An 11,515-nucleotide genomic window follows, 5' to 3' on the forward strand; every position below is an offset into this window, starting at 1 on the left:
CAGCAGCTGTAGGATTTGTTTTTGGTCGGACTTGCGGGATGCCTCTGTCCCAGGCGCGCTTAGGCGGGGTGTGCGGAGAGCGTTCCCTACCACAGTGCCCGGCACACGCGGCCTTTTCGACATCATCACTTGACCTGCTGCAATAGATAACCTACCTGGCTCTCTCGCGTCCCATTATCAGCTTCAAGAAGATTTGCACGTACGCCTTTAAAGCCAGCAGCCAGCTCCGGACGCCTTCCTCTCACTAACCCCATGCTGCCCGTTCCAAACGGAAGATGAATTTAGCAATTCTAGGCGCTGCCAGTGTACTAGATAGGGACCCCGCAAATTCATGGCCATCTAGTTCAGTTTTTCTCAGCCTCCACACTATTGACATTTTAGACCAGATAATTCTTTGCCTTGGAGGGGCTGCCCTTTGCATTGTAAGATGTTTAGCAGCATCCCTGGCCTCTCCACACTAAATGCCAGTAGTGCCACAACCCCCAGTCGTGACAATCAAAAATCTCTGTACGCAGGTCTATGAGTCCACCCTGGGTTATGCGTTCCCGGGACAACCTGCTGGGCTGTGTCTATTTCTCATCTCAGCCCACCCGCAGGCAGCCGAGAGCCTGGGAAGCTGAGCTCGCTCTGCTTAGTGCAGTTCTACTCTCCCCGTGGCCTCCCGAGTCCTGAGGGAGGATGCTGCCGGTTGTTTACGCCAGGAGGGGTTTGCCCCACCTGTGGCCTCGCTGCGGAGCCCTCTGTATCTGATTCTGATTTTAAAAAAAAAACAAAAAACAAATCAAACGTCTACATTTCATTTTTGTATCTCTTCTCGGACTCTGCATTATGTGTTTGAACATTTCATTATGAAGACAAAAAAAAAAAAAAAAAAAACTCTAGATATTGTCAAATGTCTGCCGGGGGTAGGGTTGCCAGAAAAAAATACAGGATGCTCAGTTACATTTGTTATTTTTCTCTTTGTTTTCTTTTGACACAGGGTTTCGCTTTGTCGCCTAGGCTGGAGTGCAGTGGCACGATCATGGCTCACTGCAGTCTCAACTTTCTGGGCTCAAGTGATTCTCCCACCTCAGCCTCCCAAGTAGCTGGGACTGCAGGCACCCACCACCATGCCTGGCTAGTTTTTATTATTTTTTTTCATAGAGACATGGTATCGTTTTGTTGCCCAGGCTGGTCCCAAAATCCTGAGATCAAGCGATCCCTCCAAAATGCTAGGATTACAGGCGTGAGCCACAGTGCCCAGCCTAAATTTGAATTTCAGATAATAATTGTTTTAGTATAAGTATGTCCCAAATATTGCATGAGACTATATAGCAACATAAAAAACTTTGTCTCGCTCGCTTCGGCAGCACATTATACTAAAATTGGAACGATACAGAGAAGATTAGCATGGCCCCTGCGCAAGGATGACACGCAAATTCGTGAAGCGTTCCATATTTTTTTAGAATTGTTAAGGCCTTTCTGAAGAATAGTTGTGCGGTATTTATTACATTTTAATATATGTCAATGTCTGCCTTCCAGATTTGGATTTGGAAGTAATTGGAAAAAGTACTTGGTATTTTATGTAAATATATATATATATATATATATATATAATATAAAGATTTTATTGAATTATTCTTTGTAATATAAAAATGAAAGGAAACTCACATGTTCATTAAGTGAATTATTGTGAATTTTAGTGAATACATATTAGGAAATACTACTTAGCACTTCCACAGAATAAAATCAGTCTATATATGCACAGTTCCAGAACATATTAAGTCAAAGAGGCAAATAGTAAAAAAAAAGATATATGTTGGTTGCAGCAAACCAACATGACACATGTATACCTATGGAACAACCTGCACATTGTGCACCTGTACCCTAGAACTTAAGGCGTAATAATAAAAAAGGATATATGTTAAAAAAAAAAAAAAAAAACTTTGTCTCAAAAAATCTATTTCTATCATTCACTTGGTAAATGTTTATTGAGTCTCCACTCTGAGCTGGGCACTGTTACTTAGGCACTGGGGATACAGTGGTGAGCGAAGTAAACAAGAAGCTCGACTTCACAGAGCATATATTCTGATGGAGGATGACAGTCAGTAACAAATAAATAAACTTTCAGATATAATCAACTCTTTTAATAAAGTGAAATAGAATACTGATATATAGCATTATATACTTGTAATACATAATGCATATACATTATAATTTTGTATTTCTCATTGAATATCTATATATCTCATTACATATATATGTGTCCCTCATTACATATATTATATGTGTGTCTATTTCTCACCTCAGCCCACCAAATATTGCATGGGACAATATAGCAACATATACAGTTATATATGTAATGAGAGATATACATATATATAATATATGTAATGAGATACAAAAATTATATATAACATAATTTTGTGTTTCATATGCTTATTTACATTTGTATCATACATGTTTATATATGCTTATATATGCATTATATATATGCTTATATATATATAAAAAAAAGAGAGAGATAAAATTAATGGAAACATATGGGAGGGTCTCCTAACCTGAAATTATTAGGATCAGGGTCAATTACGAGCATCAGTTCCAGTAGGAGTTGACAGCTAAACTGACTTTGGAGGACAAATAGAGAATGGTTTGAAGGATGTGAGTTAGAGAGCAGTTTGGACACAAGGGAGTGTGAAATAACTACCAAGAAGAGAAACAAGCCACGGGCAAGAGAAAAATAATAAAGCTTTTCAAAAAATGAAAAGCTATGAACTAGAAAAAGGAACTCCTATATGACTAGGAGTAGAGGTAAGGAGTGCAGGAGATGAAACTGAAGAAAGCCAAGTTGCGAAGGGTCATTTTATCCCGTGTTGAAGAAGTTGTTCCTTATCTTAAGAGCAATAGAAAGCCATATGGGGTCTCTGAGCAAAAAGTGACACCTTCGGATTGACATTTCAGAACCATTACTCTGCCTGGGAAAATGAGTTGGGATGTATCAGGAAGACCATTAGAAGACAGTAATAAATGAGTCCAAGTAGCCTGTAATCCCAGCACTTTGGGAGACCAAAGTGGGTGGATCACCTGAGGTTAGGAGTTCAAGACCAGCCTGGCCAACATGGCAAAACCTCTACTAAAAACACAAAAATTAGCCAGGCATGGTGATAAGCACCTGTAATCCCAGCTACTCAGGAGGCTGAGGCAGAGAGAACTGCTTGAACCCAGGAGGCGGAGGTTGCAATGAGCCAAGATCACACCACTGCATTCCAGCCTGGGTGACAGAGCAAGACTCTGTCTCAAAAAAAAAAAAAAGAAAATGTCCAAGTAAGAGATACTACAGGCCTGTTTCTAGATAGTGGCTCTGGGAAAGGAAAATAAATAGAAAAAAGTTAAAATATACTTATGAGGCAAAATGGACAGTATTTAGTTGTTGGCTCTGAAAGAGTGAAGGAGATGAATGAGTCATGATAAAGCCCAGGTTTCCAGTTTGTGCAACCAGGTACCACTCTGGAAACAGGGAACACAGAAGGAAAGTAGACTTATGGAGTAGGATGGTGCATTTGTTTGAAACATGTTGTGTTGTAGATGCCAACCATCCCCGCATTGGATCATGTCGTTTCCATATTTGAAACCTTTAAGGATTCTCATTGACCCTTGCCTCCCGTGAGGCCTTTCAGATATGCAGGTTACCCAGTCCATTTCCTCCATACAAGCTCCTGTTAAAGATGCTCATTGCTACTTGTTCAGGGCTCTTCTTCCCAAATTGAAGAAGTTCCCACACTGCCTTCAGAAAGAGGAAATTTCCCACATTACAAATTTGGCCATGTAACTTTCACCCAACTTTCCCCTAAGATTAGAGTTCAAATCCCTGAGTGCTATGGTTTGAATGGATGTGCCCTTCATCATTCATATGTTAGAATCTAATACTCAATGTGATAGGATTAAGAGGTGGGGCCTTTGGAGAAGTGATTGAGTCATGCACAAGCTGCCTTCATGAAAGGAATAGCGCCCTCATAAAAGGGCATGGGGGAACGAGCTAGCCCTCTTTTTTCGCTCTTCTGTCCTGTCTGCCATGTGAGGACACAGCATTCACCTCTCCAGAGGACACAGCAACAGGCACTATCTTCAAAGCAGAGAGCAAACCCTTATCAGACATCAAATCTTCTGGGGCCTTGATCTTGGACTTTCCAGCCTCCAGAACTGTAAGAAATAAACTTCTATTATTTATAAATTAACCAGCCAATGGTATTTTGTTATAGCAGCACAAATGGACTAGAACACATAGCTTTCAGGATTTTGTGGCAATTTAGGATCTCAGATGCTCTGCGTTTGCTCACAGTGGTCCCTCTGCCTGAAATATTATTCCTCCCCACCTCCCCATGCTCTCTCCAACCTCCTATATCCTACAGTAGTACTTAGCCCAAGTGTCTCCTCTACTTGGAAGAAATTTCCTGACTCTTCCCTTTCCAGGTCATAGCCCCACATCTGATTTAGATGTATCTGAAATAGACAAACTCATAGAAGCAAAGAATAAAATGGGGATTGGTGGTTACAGGACTGGAGGGAGGGGGAAAGGGGATTTGCTGATCAATAGGTATAAAGTTTTAAGTTCTAGAGATCTGCTTTATAACATTGTGCCTGTAGATAACAATACTGTATTGAACACTTAAAAATCTGTTAAGGCTGGCTGAGCACGGTGGCTTATGCCTCTAATCCCAGCGCTTTGGGAGGCCAAGGTGGGAGGGTCGCTTGAGGCCAGGAGATCAAGACCAACCTAGCCAACACAGCAAAACACTGTCTCTACAAGAATTTTTTTTTTTTTTTTTTTTTGAGACAGAGTCTCACTCTATCACCCAGGCTGGAGTCTGGAGTGCAGTAGTGCAATCGATCTCAGCTCACTGCAACCTCCACCTCCTGATTCATGCAATTCTCCCGCCTCAGCCTCCCGAGTAGCTGGGATTACAGGTGCACACCACCACACCAGGCTAATTTTTGTATTTTTAGTAGAGATGTGGTTTTGCCATTTCGGCCAGGCTGGTCTCGAACTCCTGATCTCAGGTGATCTGCCTGCCTCAGCCTCACAAAGTGCTGGGATTACAGGCATGAGCCACCGCGCCCGGCCTCTACAAGAAATTTTAAAATTTACTGGGTGCACTGGCTCGCACCTGAAGTCCCATTCTTGGGAGGCCTAGGTAGGAGGATTGCTTAATCCTGGGAGCTGGAAGCTGCAGAGATATGATTAGGCCACTGCACTCCAGCTTGGGTGACAAAGTGAGACCTGGTCTCAAAAAAACTCCCAGCACTTTGGGAGGCCGAGGCGGGCAGATCACTTGAGGTCAGGAGTTCGAGACCAGCCTGGCCAACATGACGAAACCCCGTGTCCACTAAAAATACAAAAATTAGCTGGGTGTGGTGGTGGATGCCTGTAATACCAGCTACCTGGGAGGCTGAGGTGGGATAATCACTTGAACCCGAGAGGTGGAGTTTGCAGTGAGCCTAGTTTGCAACAGGGTACTCCAGCCTGGGCGACAAAGCAAGACTCTGTCTCAAACAACAACAACAACAACAACAACAACAAGTTCTATGTCAGCCATAGGAAAGAAAAAACTAAATGTGTTCGGAGGGTAGACCTCATGTTAAGTGTTGTGACCACAATAAAATAAAATTAAGAAGACAATGAGGCTCACGGAAGGCTCACTTCAAAGCAGAGAGAACTTTGGTCCCCTGATGTGGCAGTTATTAATTTATTGCCTCTGAGCTTTGAACCCACCTTTCCTTGCCCCAGGGAACGATGCAAAGTCCATTTCCCCTTTGCCAGCTGGCTGGATGTTAAACGCTGCCAGCAGAGGGTGCTTGAAGGGCACTACAAACCTGGAAAAGGAAGGACGTTTTCTTCTCAAAGCAAACGGATCAATGTACAGGTTTCCCTGTTCAGCACCAGTTTCTTTGCTGCCACATTGGGGATGGCTGTGGTTGTGAGTTGAATTATGTCCCCCAAAAAATATATGTTCAAGTCCGAAATCCTGGTGCCTTTGTGAATGTGACATTTTTTGTAAATGTTATTAGTGAAGTCACTCTGGATTAGGGTGGACCCTAATCCAATAACCCGTGGATTTTTTTTTTTTTTTTGACCAAGTCTTGCTGTGTTGCCCAGGCCGGAGTGCAGTGGTGTGATCTCTCCTCAGTGCAACCTCCGCCTCCTGGGTTCAAGCGATCCTTCTGCCTCAGCCTCCCGACTAACTGGTATTACAGGCATGTGCCACCACCCCGGCTAATGTTTGTGTTTTTAGTGGAGACGGGGTTTTACCATGTTGCCCAGGCTGGTCTTGAACTTCTGACCTCAGGTGATTCACCTGCCTCGGCCTCCCAAAGTGCTGGGTTTACAGGCGTGAGCCACCACCCGGCCTCATGTCATTGTAAGAAGAGAAAACAGAGGCACAAGAGAAGATGACCGCAGAAGACAAAGGTAGAGGCTGGGGTTATGCTACCACAAATGGGGGAATGCCAAGGATTGCTGGCAACCACCAGGAACCTGGGGAGAGGCATGGAATCCCTCCTCCCTCAGAGGCCCCAGAAGGATCCAACCCTGCTAATACCTTGATTTCAGATTTCCCATCCCCAGAACTGTGACAAAATAAATTTCTAGCTGCTTTAAGCCTCTGAGTGTGTGGTACTTTGTTACAACAGCCCTAGGACACTAATGCAGCTTGAGTCAGTTACTGTGTCACCAGGTTGGTGGCAGCTGTTAGCTCTCAACAGAGGCCAGTTTCTTCCCTGGGAAAGCAGGCAGCACGCTCCTGGGGCAACCACACGCTCCCCTCAGAGCAAAAGGAGTAGTAAATGCATGCTTAACAGGTACTGGATATCCTTTAAAATGTACATTTTAAAACGGTTAAAACAGTATATTCTACGTTATGTGTATTTTATCACAATTTTAAAAAATCTCAGATCAGGGAAGAGCTTTCTCTGAGTTTCTGAGTTCCATATCTGTTTACTTTTCCCTCCACTTTAGGAGTAGTAAGCTGCTCTCTACATTCTTTATTTATTATTTGTTTTTGAGATGATGCTTTGCTCTTGTCACCCAGGCTGGAGTACAATGGCACGATCTGGGCTCACTGTAATCTCCGCCTCCCAAGTCAAGCGATTCTCCTGCCTCAGCCTGCCGAGTTACTGGGATTACAGGTGCCTGTCACCACGACTGGCTAATTTTTGTATTTTTAGTAGAGACGGACTTTCACCGTGTTGGCCAGGCTGGTCTCAAACTCCTGACCTCAGGTGATCCACCCGTCTCAGCCTCCCAAAGTACTGGGATTACAGGCATGAGCCACCATGCCCGGCCTCATTATTTATTTTTTTAAAAATTATTTATTGTGAATTAATATAACATCACATTTACCATTTTAACTATTTTAAAGCATAAAATTCAGTAGCATTAAGTACATTCACAATGTTGTATAACTACCACCACTATCTAGTTCCAGAAATTTTCATCATTCCAAATGGAAATCCTGTATCTCCTAAGCATGCAATTACTGCATCTTTTGCTCTGTACTCCTTAAGGTTCTCTTCTCCCTTTTAGTAGCTAACCAGGACCATCACCATAAAAGGGCATGCCCTACCTGAAGGAAGATAAGGCAGACTACAGGGGAGCCAGGAAGAATCACAAAAGGCCTTGCCCAGGCCAAGATCAGCTGTCAGACTAATCATGCAAGGATACATCCTTGATGGACTTATCCTACTCAAAAAAAATGAACACCATGCTTGAAAAGTGCTGCCAGGTGAACCAGGTCTCACTTCATCTCTCTCACCATAGGAAACCCTATGAACCAGAATCTGAAATAAAATATTGACATAGTCATCATATGGACAGGAAATTGGAAAATTTGGATGAAATGTAAAAGTTCCTAAAAAATATAAAATATCAAAATTAGTGCTTGTGTTAATATTAAAGAAACTTAAAAGTCATTCAGGGCTGTCTCTCCTGAAAAAAACAAGACAAAACAAGTTGCTATAGAAAATTGAAGATTTTCAAAATCTGCCCATTCATTTGATTACTGGTTATTGTCATATTGATTCCAAAATCAGATAAGGGCAATACAAGAAAATAACAGCTGATTGCATCCAACAACAATGTCTTTAAAAAGTCCTACATCCTGATCCAGTAAGAACCTTTGCAGGAATGTAAAGATGTTTTACAATCAGAAAATTTATCAAGGGATTAATAATAAATTAAAAGAAAAAAACCACATGTTCCCACAAGTGATACAGAAAAAAATGTTTTATAATGTTTAATGACTGATTTTTAAAATTACAAAGCAGGAATACTGGACATTTTTCTTACCTTGAAAAGTTTATATATAAAAAATCTACAGCAAAGTTAGACTTACAGCGAACTATACTTTAAGTAATCAGGAAAAAGACAAGCCATTGGAATATCCTTTCCAATGTTTAATATGATACTGGAGGTTCTTGTCTGCATTATGAGGAAAAGAAAAAAGTGTAAGGATTATAAAGGCAGAGATAAAACTGCGGATATTTACAAATAATATGAGCATCTAGAAAAACTAACAGAATCAACAATCAAGCTATTAGAATTAGAGTTGAGCAAGATTAACACACAAATTCAACCCAAAAAGTTAATAGCATTTCTCTCTATTGGCAATAACCAACTATAAAATGGAATATATTTTGTCCACTACTATGTATTCAGCATCCAGTATATAGTAGGTGCTTAATAAACATTTGTTGAATGTCTAAATGAATGTGGCTTATGATGAACTTGCTGTTTATGGTTCTTCCTGGACTACTTACTACATGAATCTCCACCTTTGCAATCTGAGGGAAGTCAGGGTTTAGTCTAGATGTACTTCTAACTGCAGCTGCAGGGCTATATCATTTATAATATCCTCCCCACGATATCTTCCCATGTCCCGACCCGCAGGACAGTCGAACGGGCCCTGGAAGGGGGAGTAGGAATGGAGGAGACAAGAAAACACGAGAAATGGAGACAAGACAAATAGCCTGATCAAGTCTCGTTTAATGGTGGCGGTGCAATGCCTTATATAGGCTGGCAGAGGAAGAGGTTGGGCCAGGGCGGTAACAGGGGGCCGGGTTTTCTCAAATTACAATTGCGCATGTGCCCGTTGGTTGGTAATTTTCCCGGGCGCGGGATTGCGCCTGCGCCGTAGGCTGCATATCTTCCTGGGCGCGAAAAAGTTTGCGCGCGCGCGGGAAAGGTTTGTAATGAAGAACCCGGAAATGTGCCATCTTGTCTCCGCTTTGCGAAGATCAAGCAACAAAGGTCGGCTAATTCAGGGCCTCATGGCTCCGGACATTCCCACAGAGCAAAACTATCTTCTTTCTGGCTTTCTTTGCCAAGACTGAATAGAAGAATCAGGGGGCTTATCATTCATTAGTTCATTTCATACTACAACCCAGGCAAACGCTGAGGTTTGAGTGTTCTTTACTATCTCTGGTCCAATTGCTTAGGTGGACATGCTCAATCAGTCAGAGCAATCTTCTGGGGAGGTTGTTTTGACCAGTATAATTATTTGAGTAATAACATCTTAAGCCAAAAAAAAAAAACAAAAATTCCCTATTACCTGAAATCTAGCTTTTGATTCTATTTCTTTAGCCCAAAGGTCAAGATTAGATGATCACAGATGGATTTCGAGATGTAGTCTCTACATTCCATTCCTTAGTTATCTATCTGCACCTTGAATTTATTTTTTAAAATAATTTTTGGGCCAGGCGCGGTGACTCACGCTTGTAATCCCAACACTTCGGGAGGCCAAGCTGGGTGAATTGCTTGAGCCCAAGAGTTTGAGACCAGCCTAGGAAACATGGCGAAACCCTGTCTCTACAAAAAATACAAAAATTAGCTAGGTATAATCGAGTGCACCTGTAGTTCTGGCTACTCAGAAGGCTGAGGTGGGAGGATCGCTTGAGTCTGAGAGGTTGAGGCTTCAGTGAGCCGAGATTGCACCACTGCACTCCAGCCTGGGTAACAGAGTGAGACCCTGTCTCAAAAAAAAAAATTATTTTTGTAGAGACAGGATCTTCCTATTTGCCCCAGCTGTTCTCAAACTCCTAGCTCCAAGCAATCCTCCCACCTCAGCATCCCAAAGTGCTGGGATTACAGGTGTGAGCCACTACACCCAGCCATTGAATTTTTTCATAAGGTATGTAAAAGGAGAACTAAGAAGCACAGCAAACAGTAATGTCTTCACAGATAACTTTTAGCTAAATTACTTCAATGAATCAGTGGACTTGTGGGTTAGCAACAGGTTATGATTAGCAACTTGATCACAACTATATCTAAGATTCTTGTAATTGGGATTGGTCTGTACAGCATTTCTAAGTTTTGATAAACAGCTTTGGAAATTTATATGGAAGAAAATTAACATTTTCTTCTATCAACATGGACTTGTGAGTTCCATAAACTTAACTTTCATTTTTTCCTTTGATGATAACTTGTCAAGGATGGATTACCCACATTTATTCCAAAACAGAAGTCTTGATGAATAGACACATTTGCAAATTGTAGGGAATTCACACACATCACAGGAAGTCTCAAAATTAAAATCCTTCTGATACGGTTTGGCTGCGTTCCCAGCCAAATCTCATCGTGAATTGTAGTTCCCATAATCCCCACGTGCCATGGGAGGGACCCAGTGGGAGGGACCTGGTGGGAGGTAATTGAATCATGGGGGCTGTTAGCCCCATGTCGTTCTCATGATAGTGAGTGGATTCTCACAAGATCTGATGGTTTTACAAGGGGCTTTTTCCCCTTTGCTCGGCACTTCTTTCTCCTCGCCATGTGAAGAAGGACGTGTTTGCTTCCCCTTCAGCCACGATTGCAAGTTTCCTGAGGCCTCCCCAGCCACGTGGAACTGTGAGTCAATTAAACCTCTTTCCTTTATAAATTACCTAGTCTCGGGTATGTCCTTATAGCAGCATGAGAACAGACTAATACATTTTCCTTTCAAAGTGGAGAAAGAAATGCTTCAATGCACATGTATTTAATGCATATACATTTTAAAAAATATATTACAGTTTAAAAAGCTAATCCAAAACCAGCATTGCCCTTGAACTTCCTTTTGTTGACATTTACAAATCTGTCCTTCTCACGGCAGGTGGACTGCCAGTGTAGCAACCCACTAGTGTGAGTCATGGTTCATGGCATTGGACTGCCACCAGTTTCATTGCCAACCCCATCTTTAATTTTGTCAGGCTTGTATGATTATAGTTTCTCTTCTGCCTTCTTGGTGTATGTCTACATTTTTGTTGTTGTTGAGAGTTAATATCTGAGCCAGGTGTGGTGGCACATGCTTGTAATCCCAGCACTTTGGGAGGCCAAGGCAGGTGGATCGCTCGTGCCTGCCTAGGAGTTTGAGACCAGCCTGGGCAACATGGCAAAACCCTGCCTCTACAAAGAATTAAAAAATAAAAATAATTAATTAATGAATTAAGATAATTAATATATGTTTCTTCCTTACCTCTCCTAAAATCTGTCCACTTGAAAAATGGCGAGGAG

At 42.0% G+C, this 11,515-nt stretch overlaps 1 non-coding gene across 1 annotated transcript; it reads left to right on the plus strand.

Moving 5' to 3' along the window:
* Positions 1-1,329: 1,329 nt before the first annotated feature.
* LOC117099542 lies at positions 1,330-1,441 on the plus strand. The gene has a single exon (XR_004443868.1). It is a non-coding gene; the product is annotated as a U6 spliceosomal RNA (small nuclear RNA).
* The last annotated feature ends 10,074 nt before the right edge of the window (positions 1,442-11,515 follow it).

This window comes from Trachypithecus francoisi, unplaced genomic scaffold (genome assembly GCF_009764315.1).
Source record: "Trachypithecus francoisi isolate TF-2019V2 unplaced genomic scaffold, Tfra_2.0 Lachesis_group16, whole genome shotgun sequence".
Taxonomy (NCBI): domain Eukaryota; kingdom Metazoa; phylum Chordata; class Mammalia; order Primates; family Cercopithecidae; genus Trachypithecus; species Trachypithecus francoisi.